The following is an 11,521-nucleotide window of genomic DNA, read 5'->3' as shown; positions in this document are numbered from 1 at the left end:
AATCCAGCTCCTGGGCTTTCCTAGGCACTGTCCCACTGAACAGTCAGCAGAAGTCCTCCCAATTGCCCAAGCAACCTTCCCTAGCCAATGATTTAGACTCATTACAGCAGAGAACAAACTGGGCTGTCTTCCAAAGTCAGGCAGAATTCAACACTGGCAGAGGACGGGGTGACACACAGGGGAAGGTGCGGTAGATCCTAGCATGTCCACCTGCAGTGTCTTAGACTGGCTACGAGTAGACCCAAGGCAAAAGCAGAAGCTGAGGGGACAGGATGCTCCAGGAGCACCATGCAGCACTGTCACCTGTGCAGCCACACCCTGGCCTCACTGCCTGAGAAACAAAGGAGGGTCGGAGCCAGCTTCAGTGCCTCTCATCCCAAGGAGGAAGAGAATTCCAGGCCTTAGTCACTTCCCATCACTACTGCACAGGGCCTTACCTGGGAGTCTGAGTCACCACCCAGGTGTCGGGGAGGGAGCGGTGCTGCCCAGTGACACATCTGCAGGAAGGAGGTTAGCCACGGGCCCAGGATACTGGGGGCTGCCAGAAGGCTCCAGGTCTGAGTCTGGACTCTCCGAACTCCTGCTGTGCCTGGGGTTTGGAATCGAAGGGCAAGTATAAGGCCTCAGGGTAGACAGAGCATCCTAAATCCAGGGTTCCGCTGGGCATGGCAGTATGTGGCCGTAACCCTAGCACTTGGGAGGTGAGGCAGGAGGATCACTGGGAGTTCAGAATCAACCTGGGCTACATAGTGAGGTCAAGACCAGCCTGAAATACATAGTGAGACCCTGTCTCAAAAATGTAAAAAATAACAAAAACAAAAACAAAAACAAAACAAAACAACATTCCTTAGGGCCAGGGAGATGGTTCAGTGGAATAAGCGCTTCCCTGGCAAGTGCAAGGGTCTGAGTTCAGTCCCTGGTTCCACAAAACAAAACAAAACAAAACAAAACAAAACAAAAATGTAAAAATAAAAATAAAAAGTCCGGGCTCCCCTTCCTTGCTCTGCCCTTCCTCCACATCCCACAGGGAACTAGCCATTATGGTTTGTGCCTCTTAGCACCCCTCAGGCAAAGCCTCCTAAGAGGGCATGGGTTGGCAACCCCACAGTCCCAGTAGGCTACCATCATTGTAATCATTTCTCTCTTCCTCCTTCTGAGTTGAGAACAAAGCCCAAGGCCTAAGAGTGCTAATAACTGTGGTGATCCCAAGGCACCCTCATTTGCTGACCAAATCTTTTAGCTATGCCAGAGCCTTCCTGACCGGCCAGATGTGACCCTCCCTGGGGATTTCCACCTCCGCTTGACTTTCACTGTGCCTCCAACAACTCTTTCTTACTTCCTCCAAGCTGCGCTATCTGTGGGAGGCTGAATGATGTCTGCTAGAAGATGCCCATGTCCTAATCCCTGGGCCCTATGAATGTGGCAGGTGGCACGGCAGAGGAAACCATGCAGATAGATGCCAAAGGTCTGGAGATGGGGACAGCATCCTGTACAACCAGTGTCCTTCTCAGAGGAAAAACTGAAAGGCGAGAGTGAGAGAAGGAGAGGTCATGAAAGAAGCAGAAATGAGCTGACTGGAGCCAAGGACACAGGATGCCAAAACGGAGGGAGCCAAGGACACAGAGCGCCTCTGGGAGCTGAAAGTGCAAGGAAACAAATTCTTTGGAGAGCCCCACCTTGCTGGCACTTTTCGGACTGGACTGCTGACCTTCAGAACTACAAGGTGATACATTTGCTAAACCGTGGAGATGGTGGTCACTTGGTAGAGCAGCAAGATAAAATTAACATGGATGTCAGTGCCAGGATAGGGGTGTTAATGCAGTGAATATCTTAATTAAGTGGCTTTGGAGTTGGGCAGGGGATAGAAGGTGAAAGAATGTTAAGGGGCGTGGTAGAGAGAGCCTAGATTGGACCTGGTGTGGTGGTTGATATGTAATCTTTGCTATTCAGGGAGCTGGGGCAGGAGGACTGTCTCAAGTCCAAGGCCAGCCTGGACTACATACTGAGTTCAAGGCCAGCCTGAACTACATAATGAAATCCTGTCTCAAAAAAAACAAAGAAATAATCAAAAAGCAGTGGCAGGAAACTTAGCCAAATTATATCCTGCACTGATGTGAAAATAGAAACTGTAAGCAATGAGCTTGGAGATTTCCAAGCAAAATACAGCCGGGATTATTCTTGCTACTTGTAATAAAATTCAAGAAAAAGATAAAGTAAGGGAAGAATTGTAAGCAAAAAGAAATCAGGAATTAGAGATTTGAAAAATTCTCAGTTTAATCATGTTAGAAAAAAAGGCTGGAACTAAAGGACCCACTGCTAGGAGAGCCAGGTGCGGTGGCACACACTCATAACTCCAGTGTTTGGGAGGCCAAGATAGGAGGAGGATTGCCATGAGTTTGAGACCAGCCTGGGCTACATAGTAAGTTCAAGGCCAGCCTAAAATACAGAGCCATATCCTTTTTTTGGGGGGAGGGGGAAGGTCTACAGGGTGTTCAGAGTCTCACTACTAGATCAGACTTATAGTGATCCGCCTGTTTACAGCTTCCCAAGAGCTAGGATTACAGATGTGCACTGCCACATCCAGTCTCAGTTGTCATCTCAGCATGCCCCAGGGGCGGGACAGTCTAGGCCGGCCCAGGGATTGAATCCTTGGGCCCTGCACCTGCTTACAGGCGCTTTAGTCTGCTGAGCTATTTGGCCAGCCCCAACATCCTGAGACAATGTTATGAGGACAGAATGTACTGGAAAGAAAGCCACCACTGTGCTGTACAACCTTCTGCAAGGGTCTTAGAAGAATCTTAAGGTCAGTGGATTCAGACACATAGAAGGGCCTTGGACGAGATGAGTCTGTGACTAGTGGACCTCTTCTGCCATCGCAGAGATAGAGTTATGCAGGGCACTCGAACAGAAAATGAAATTAAAGAAGGATGTTGAATTCTCAAAATTTTCCAGGCAGGATACAGTCTGATAAAATTATTCAGCTGTGTCCGAAATGCAGTGGCACTCAGTGCATAGACTTAGCTGCTCAAGAGGCTGAGGCCAGAGGATTGCTTGAGTCCAGGAGTTCAAGGCCAGCTTAAGCAACATAGTGAGATCCTATATCCTAAATACCTAGGTCCATACATACATAAATTCCAGCTCCGCATACAAGCTAGCCTTCAAAAGTAAGTCCAGGTTAGCCAGGTATGGTGGCACACACTTGTGATTCCATCACTCAGGAGGCTGGCAAGAGAATCTTTTCAAGTTCAGGGCCACCCTGGGCTACAAAGTGAATTCAAGGTCAGCCTGAACTGCTTAGTGAAACCTTGTCTCAAAAAGATAATAAAATAAGGCCAGGTGTGGTAGTGCATACCTGTAGTTGCAACACTTGGGTAGCTGGGGCAAGAAGATCACATGTTTGAGGCCATGTCTCAAACAAGCAAACAAATTAAAAACAAAACAAAAAACTTAAAATTTAGAGTTTGTTCAAACAAGTTTTTTTAGATTAGGTCAGGTGTGTTCAAGATGGTATGGCCATAGATGTATATGGTTTCTTTTCACTTTTTTTTTTTTTTTTTTTTTCTGGTACCAAGGATTGAACTCAGGACCCTGCACTTGCCAGGCAAGCCCTTATTCCACTGAGCTCTCTCCCCAGGCACTCTTTTGCTTTCTATTTTGTCCTTTGTGAATGGGAATATCTACAACTGTTACCTTCTTTTTAAAAAAAAAATTAAAAACAAAAAAAACTTTTTGAGACAGGGTTTCCCTATGTACTTCACGCTGGCCTTGAATTTACTCTGTAGCCTTGAACTCATGAGAATCTCCTGCCTCAGCCACCCAAGTACTGGGATTATAGGCACATATCACCACCCCTGGCATCCTTTTCCCTGTTTCTATCCTTGGGAGCAGATAAACTGTTTCTTGAATTTCACATGTTCACAGAAGGAAAAAAAAAAAATGTAGCTTAGGGTAAGATTCTATCAGCACCTCACACATTCCTTAGTTAGATTATTTAGATGATAAGATTTGGGATCTTTGGGCTAATGAGATTTAGTAAGATTTTGTTTGAACTTTGTGCTGACACCATAGTTGTACTCTGGGGGGCTGCTGAGATGAGGTAAGCATATTTTGCACATGAGATAGTACTACTCTTTGGAGGCCAGAGGACAGACAGTGCTAGACTGCCTCCGTCACACCATGTCCTCGTCCGTGGAATCTCAGCATATGTTCACTTACTTGGTAGAAGGGAATCTCAGCATATGCTGATATGAAGAAGCATATTAAGATAGGCAGGTTGTCTTCCATTACCTGGGCAGAGCCAGGGTGATCACATTGTACAAGAGGATGTCTCAAGGGAGGGACGGGCAAGCCAGAGGGACAGAAGATGCAACTAAGGCCAGAGTCAAGAGTGGCTCGGTGCCATGAGCCAAGGAATCCAGGCGGCTTCTATGAGCATTCCCTGAAACACAAGGAAATGGGTTCCTCCTTAGAAGCTCCCAACGGAGCCCAGCACTGCAGCGTCATTTTGGATTTCTTTTTTTCTTTTCTTTTCTTTTTTTTTTCCCCCTTTGGAGACAGTATCTCACTTGGTAGTGCAGGCTGCCATTGAACCCACAATGTATTCCAGCAGTCCTGGAACTTGAAGCAGTCCTCCTGAGCACAGAGATTACAGGCGTGCATCACTACACCAGCCCCATTTTGGATGTCTAACCTTGGGAATTGTAAAGTAAGACATTTATGTTATTTCCAGCTATTAAATTTATGGTAATTTATTATAGCTGAGATAGGAAATTAATATATTAACACATTTGTTAATGCATTAATAAATTAATAATACAGTAATATATTAATACATTTCTCCTAATCCAAGCCCTATACCATCCCGGCCAACCTGCTCACTCTCCCACCTGAGGCTCCTTCTGCCTTTCCATCCCCCCTGGATTTCTAACAGGAAAATCCCTAATTTGCTTCTCTTCTTCTTCTTTTTTTTTTTGCAGAACCAGGGATTGAACTCAGGCCCTTGCGCTTGCCAGGGAGGTGCTTATTCCACTGAGCCATCTCCCGGGCCCCTTAATTTGCCTCTCTTATAGGTTTAGAGTAGTTGTTTCCTTGGGGCACTTCCTGATATTTCCTAACTGTTCCCAGACCTGCATCTACTTTTATCTTGATTGTTTGATGTTGTTTTTAGTTTATTGTTGTTTGTTTGTTCTGAGACAAGTTCTCACTGTGTATCCAGGCTGTCCTCAAAGCTATCTTCCTGTTCACAATAACTCTATTTTCATCCCTTTTTCCCATTCCCTTTCCCTCTCTTCCTCCTCCTTCCCTCCATCTCTTGTTCTCCATCCATTTGAAAAAGATCTCCCTACTGTAGCTAATATATATATATATATATATATATATATATATATATATATATCTTCATTTCTCATATAAGAAAAACTGCGATACTGAAGCTTATGTGCCTGACTTATTTCACTCAACATTATGGTCTCAAGGTGCATCTATTTACCTACAAATGCCTCAAGTTTATCTTTGTTCATGGTGGAGTAGGGCTCCATTGTCCCCAGGTCATTCTGATGTGTACCCAGCACCGAGAACACTTGGCTCTGCAGTTACCCAGCTTTAGGGGACAAGAGCTGATCCATCGTGCCTGGCACACCTGTCCAACAAGCTCTGCAAAAGACATTTGTTATGTCATTTAAAACCAGATAACATTTAGAACACAGACTGATCAGATTAATTCCTTAGAGCAATGATCCTAATCTTTGATTAATATGAGAATTACCTAGGGACCTTACTAAATATAGTTGCCCAGGCAGTGGCCTGGCCTGTTTTTTTTTTTTTTTTCTTTTCTTTTTTTTTCTTCAGGTTGTGCAGAACAAGCTCCCCGGGCCTGGGTTGCTGCCTACAGCCTGAGAAGCACTGCTTAGAATTGTGGGGAGATGGGTCAGTAGAATAAGTGCTTGTCTGGCAAGCACAAGAGCCTGAGTTCAATCCCTGGTTCCACCAAAAAAAAAAAAAGAAGATACCTACTAAAATAGGAATGGGATTAATGAGAATCGTGGCTCTAATCTTGGTGGTTCTAAACCTGAGCTTGTCACACAGCACAGATGGCAGGACTCCTCCTCTAAAGTTTCTGCCTGAGAAGGCTTGGTTGGAGTGGAGCACAACAATTTGCACATTTAACAAAGGCCATGTGTTGTGGAAGTTGTTGTTTTGGGGAGAATTTGAAGAATGACTTTAAACTGATGTTCCAAGCAAAGGGCTTATTCTACCCTGTGTCTCCATCCCATTGTTTCTCCTCATTCTCTCAACCATGAGAGAGTTGCTTGGAAAAGAAAGGGCTGAGGAGAGATCTTAGCTTGAAAACAGAGAGGGGGAACTTTGAGAAAAGAACTTTCTGGTAAGCTCACTAAGGGGCATCTTGGCATCATTCACAAAGCTTTCAGGCATGGTGGGAAATAAGAGTGATCTGATCCATAACTGTTAACTCTGTGCTTGCTTTGGCAACACATATAATAATACCTGTTAACTCCACATAACAGGTAGGAGTGGGCTCTAGGACTTAAGAGCCCAGAGGTGGCAAACTTATATCACACACGCCGGAGTGGGCTGTTTGTTATCATTGAAAGCTCTGAAAGGTTAGCTATTGCTGGCCTAGAGCATTCCAAGCAGAATCAGCCTGTATGATAAGAGCCAAAGAGGTTTAATGAGGAACAAGAGAAAAAGCCAAGGTTGGGGATGACTCTTGTCATCAAAATAGTTAAGGAAAATGTCAAGGTACAGCCTCCAGGTCCTGTCTTTCTAGCTTGTAAATGCTTTTGGAAAGGGAGAGAAAGCATGCTAAAGAGACCATAAAAGGAGGATAGAAAGAGCCAGGGGGAAGGACGGCCAGATAGCTCAGTGAACGAGAGTGCCTGCTTAGGCAGAGCGCAGCGGCCAGGGTTTGGGGACCTTACTGTGCCAGCCCTGACCCAGCCCCTGGAGCACGCACCGAGAGGGTGCTGAGACTGGGCATGGTGGCGAGTGCCTGTAATCCCAGTGCTTGCAAGGCTGAAAACAGGAGGATCACTATGAGTCTGATCTACATAGTGAGACCCTGTACTAAAAAAAGAAAAAGAAAAAGAAAAAGAAAAAGAAAAGAAAGAGCCAGGGGAGAGAGAGAAATCATTTCCTTTCCTTTATATGAAGTGGAAGTCAGAACTTGAGGGTGACTTTCAGATGGGGTGCAAGGACTGAGGGTACTAGAATTTCACCCTCACAAACTCCACCCTGTTGGTACACTTTGAATGCTAGACTTGGTTGTCCATTTAGCGCACATGACCCACCAAAACACCGGAAGTCATATTTCAGTTTTAGGAAGTCAGAAGGCCAACAGTAAGATCCAGCCTCTGCGGATCTCCATATATGTACGGCCGACGCATCCACCAGTTCCCTCACAGGGCATCACAGGACAGGAGGTTTTGGAGAAGTTCCTGGATTTAGAAGTATAGTCACAAGGCTGAAAGACCAGGGGCATTTGGGGAACAAGCGTTAGCCCATGCTCTTAGATGCTCTCTTAGATCACTGCCTGGTCATGATGGGGATGGAGAAGTTCTCCAACTAGGTAGGCAGACTGATCCGGAGGGACTGATCCCCCAACTTCTACTAAATATGGCTTTAGAGAAATCACTTCTCATGGGGGGAGCTTCCCCTTGTCCATTCCATTGCACAGTGACCTTATCTGTCTGAAGGCAGGAGATTAAACTAAATGATACCTCATCCCCCTGATCAGGGACCAAGTCTATTTTATCGCCACCAAACCTGCTCCTACATCCACTTCTTCCCCTCATAGCACTTAGCTACACCTCTGATTCACACATTCTTCAGCTCCCACGTGGTGAAATTTGTTGTTGTTGGAACCGGGGATTGAACTCAGGCCCTTGCACTTGCTAGGCAAGTACTTGTTATTTTTTTTGTTTTGTTTTGTTTTAAAATTTTGTGTGTGTGTGTGTGTGTGTGTGTGTGGCCAGTTCAGCCCACCAGGGGGCAGGGCTGGCTGGCATGTGGTGCTGGGGGATTGAACCACTGTCTCTGTGCTTTGCTAAGCTTGTTCTAAGTAGGTGCTTTAGACCACATCTCACCAGCCCAGGCAAGCACTTGTTTTACTGAGCTATCTCCCCAGCCCCTGACGAGGTCTACAAACAAGTTTTGCCTGCTCAGCTTCATGTTTGCTTGTTTGTTTATTATTTTTTGGTCTTGGTGGTCCAGGGGCTTGAGCGCAAGGCCTTGTGCATGTTAGGCAAGTGTTCTACCACCGAGCTACAACCTTGGTACTTCTTTAAATTTTACTGAGAGACAGATTCTTAGTAAATTGCCCAGCCTGGCCTTAAACCTGCAATCCTCAGTCTCGGCTTCCTGAGTAGCTAGGATTACAAGCTCAAAGTCTTTGGCTTTTCTTTGACCACTCTTTCACACTGCTGCCACACTACTCTTTAAGGTCTCTTGGTACAGTCCAGCCCAAAGTCCTTCATGTGGCCAGTAGAGTCCTCAAGACCCTCTGCTCTTGCCCCTTCCTGCAGCTACCCAGCCTCTCCAGTGCCTGCTCCTCACCAGTGCCGTGCATCCTCTGTCCTCTTCACCTTAGTTTACACTGTCCCCTCTGCTTGGTGTCACTTCACCTTTCCACATTCACCTCTCACCTTGCCCAGTGCTCTGTGTCATCCCTGTTCCTTGCTTCTTCTCCCTGCACACTCATCTTGTTCGTTTTCAGCCTGTTGATGTTTCACCATGCTCACTTCAGTTCCTTGTCTCTTCCCTGGACCTGATCTCATTGAGAATATGCTTGGGACTTGTCCTTCTTTCAGTGAGTGCTTGTTAGATGAATCAACAAAGGCTGAATCAATGAGATAATGATTCTCTTGAGTTCTCTTCTAGATCCCAAGCCTCACCATTTTGGGCTAAGCACTCTTCCTTTAAGAGGTATGGCTTGCTTTTCTTTCTTTCTTTTTTTTTTTTTTTAATGTAGACCTCCTTAGGCTAGTGGTCATTAAAGTCAGTGACATTTTAAACTTTCACTGAGTGATCATGCGGAACCAAGGACACAAACATGCCCAAGGAAAAGAGGTCTAAAAGTATGGGAGGGGGGCAGAAGGCACCAGAAAGTATAACCCACATACCTTTTGAAATGCAAATAGCACTCTCATATGTACATATTTGCGAAGAGCTATCACATTCTTCATCTATGATACCTCTATCCTGAAAGGTAGGTCAGATGAGTGTCTTTATTAACTATGTTATACAAGGATGGGAGGGATATATAATACCATGGGAAAATCTGATAATAGGAAAAAACAAGATATAAAAGTATTTTAGAATGTGAACATAACCATGTAAAAAGAAAAGGATATACTTTACTTTTATTTTTTGTGTGTTTTTGTCTTTTTTTGTTTTGTTTTTGGTGGTACGGGGACTGAACTCAGGACCTTGTGCTTGCCAGGCAAGCGCTTATTCTACTGATGTGTGTTTTCATCTTTTCGAGATAGGGTCTCACTGTGCAGTTCAGACTGGCCTTGAGCTCACTTTGTAGCCCAGGCTGGTCTTGAACTCACAACGATTCTCTTGCCTCAGACTCCAGAGTGCTGGGATCACAGGTGTGCACCATCATGTCCTGTGGAAGGATCTACATTTGAAGGCATCTGTTCAGTACATATTTGTTAAATGTCTACTATATTCCAGATATTGTGTCAAGGCATGAGGGATACAATGGCAATCAAAACCATACTGTCCCCAACCTCATGGAGGACACAGTTGGGGTGTGTGTGTGTGTGTGTGAGAGAGAGAGAGAGAGAGAGAGAGAGAGAGAGAGAGAGAGAAGCATTAATAAAAGGATGATGCCACAGAGATAAAACTGTAGCGGTAATAAGTGCACCAGACACGTGATAACAAAGACTGTAGACAAAATAGGCGTGTCTTACCTGGACATAGGCAGCCTAGGAAAGACTTTCCTGAAGAAATGACTGTGACACAAGGAGGAGCCCGACCATTCCAAGACTCAGAAAGGAAGAAGGACCCCAAGAGGAGAAGGAGAAGGGTTTGTGAGAAGAGAATGGTGGCGCAGGCCAAGGCTGGGGGAGTTCAGGGTCAGGTAGAGCTGAGGGAAGTAGTAGGAAGCAGCCCTGTCTGGGCTTGCAAAGCTCCGCTGGGGCAGCGGGAGTGGCGAAGCGTGCTTGCATTGTCCAGAGATGACTGTGCCTCAGCTGACCCGAATGGATTTATGCGGGGTGGGGGAGGGGAGGGGCATGAGGGAAGCGACTGCGGAGGCACGAGCTAGCTAGCGCTGTGGTGGCTGGTGGCGAGGCGAGGCTCACGTTGGAAGTAGGAGGAGATGGACACAAAGGCGGGAGAGTAGGCAAATCCCCGGGATCTGGTAACGGATGGGGTGGGGGAGGAGCAGAAGCACTGCTATCATCTGAAGAGAGTGATGGGGCAAGTTTAGATTGGGGCTCTAGAATCCGGCCAGCTGGAGACGGGTTGATGAGGTGCTCTGCGTGTGACAGTCAAATAAGATGCCACGCAGGCAACAGAAAAGGAGAGCAGACTTCAAAGAAGTGTGACCAGAGATAAGCCTTTCTAAGTCACCTGTTGGTGGAAATTTAAGCCTGGGAATGAATGTAGGGTGGGAAGAAGAAAAGGTTTACCGTCAGGATGTGGGAATCGGGATTCAAAGCTAAGCAGAGGTCGAGATTGCAAAGGAAATCCAAAAATCCAGAGACACTAACAATGGCTGCGAATGCTGTGAGATAAGTATACTTTTATAGCTATTTTTACAGTTGGGTGGAAATTTTTAGTTAACAAAACAACGAAAAAAACCCAAAACTTATTAGGCCTCCTTAGCCTTAATTAACATTCTAGATTCTGAAAAACTGTGCCTGGAGGCAAGAGAGGTAATATTCAACCGTGGCCCTTTGATAGGCATCTATGGGGGTGGGGGTTCTCAGCAGGGCCAGATTTGAACCTGATGTTGCTGGACCGTGAAGAAGCACAGGGAGGCTGGAGGGCAACTGCCCCGGCATTTTCTGTGATTGAGAAGAACTGGTACCTGCTGCTGAGCACTGCCCTGCCCAAAGCCCTCACCAGCCAAATCCCACCAGCTTTTGCGCCACTACTTCCTGCCTGCAGTTTCCTCAGACTCTTCTCCACCACTACAGTGTATTCAGCATTTCTTGAGAACACCTTGTCTTTTCATCCTCCACAATCTTGCCTAAAGTTAGCTCCTTTCTCCTGTAGATTTTGTGCATCCTTTATTTTTTTGCAGAACCAGGGATTGAACTCAGGCCCTTGCGCTTGCCAAGAAAGCGCTTATTCTACTGAGCCATCTCCCTGGCCCCTCTGTGCATCTTTAAAAGCTCAAGTAAAACATTACTGCCTCCGACCCAGGCACAGTGGTGCACACCTGTAATCCCAGAGTTTAGGAGCCTGAGGCAGGAAGATCACCACAAAATCAAGGCCAGTCAGAATTATATAATGAGACACTGTCTGAGAAAGAAAGAAAGAAAGAAAG

Source organism: Octodon degus, unplaced genomic scaffold, assembly GCF_000260255.1.
Source record: "Octodon degus isolate 3935 unplaced genomic scaffold, OctDeg1.0 scaffold00005, whole genome shotgun sequence".
In the NCBI taxonomy this organism is placed as follows: Eukaryota; Metazoa; Chordata; class Mammalia; order Rodentia; family Octodontidae; genus Octodon; species Octodon degus.
The sequence above is the reverse complement of the archived record's forward strand: the minus strand, read 5'-3'. Positions refer to the sequence as shown.